Genomic DNA, 833 nt, shown 5'->3' with positions numbered 1-833 from the left:
TAAAGTGAGGAGGAGAGATAACGTCAGACATAAGTGAAGAGGAAGAATAAATGTAGTTGAATGCAAAGTGAGAATTATTGAGACATAGATAGAAAAACAGACGGAGAGAGAAAGGGTAGGAGAATATGTGTGCACGTCTATGCGCAAGCGTATATGAAATAAGCGAGATTGAGAAAGAGCACAATAGAAGGATAATTGATAGATATAGTAAATAACTACGAAAGATCAGCAGAGCGTATTCAATCATTTTACAGAGAAAAACTAAATCTGAAACACTGCATAAAATACAAGCTGACTATCTCTTCAGATACATACATAAATATATCAACACAAACATATACTAACACACGCATGCAATACATATATACAGTCATACAATTATAGATGTATTTGTACGTGCACGCGTGGACGTGTGTGACTGGGAATCTACGTGCCTGTGTGCTTCTTTCGTTGCTTTCTTCGATATTAGCAAAAGGCAATATCGAAAGGAAATTTTACTATTTCACTTTATGTCATTGACAAATGATAAATGATCGTGTTTTGTGAAATATGTCAAAAAGAGACATCTACCTGTCGCCGACTGCGCACACTCGCGCACCATTTGCTCCACACAAGAATAAGTAGTGAAAACTCACATTCGTAAACTAATTTGCGTGAAAAAAAAAACACAAAAAACCCCACGAAAAGCGTCAAGAAGCTTAACGCTATATAAGGATACATAAAGAAATGTACAGACTCATATACATATATACACACTTGCAATGAGTAAATAAATAAGCAAACACGCAAGCACACCTATACACCCACATATATGTACGTATATATATATATAT

This window comes from Octopus bimaculoides, chromosome 11 (genome assembly GCF_001194135.2).
Source record: "Octopus bimaculoides isolate UCB-OBI-ISO-001 chromosome 11, ASM119413v2, whole genome shotgun sequence".
Lineage (NCBI taxonomy): Eukaryota > Metazoa > Mollusca > Cephalopoda > Octopoda > Octopodidae > Octopus > Octopus bimaculoides.
The sequence above is the reverse complement of the archived record's forward strand: the minus strand, read 5'-3'. Positions refer to the sequence as shown.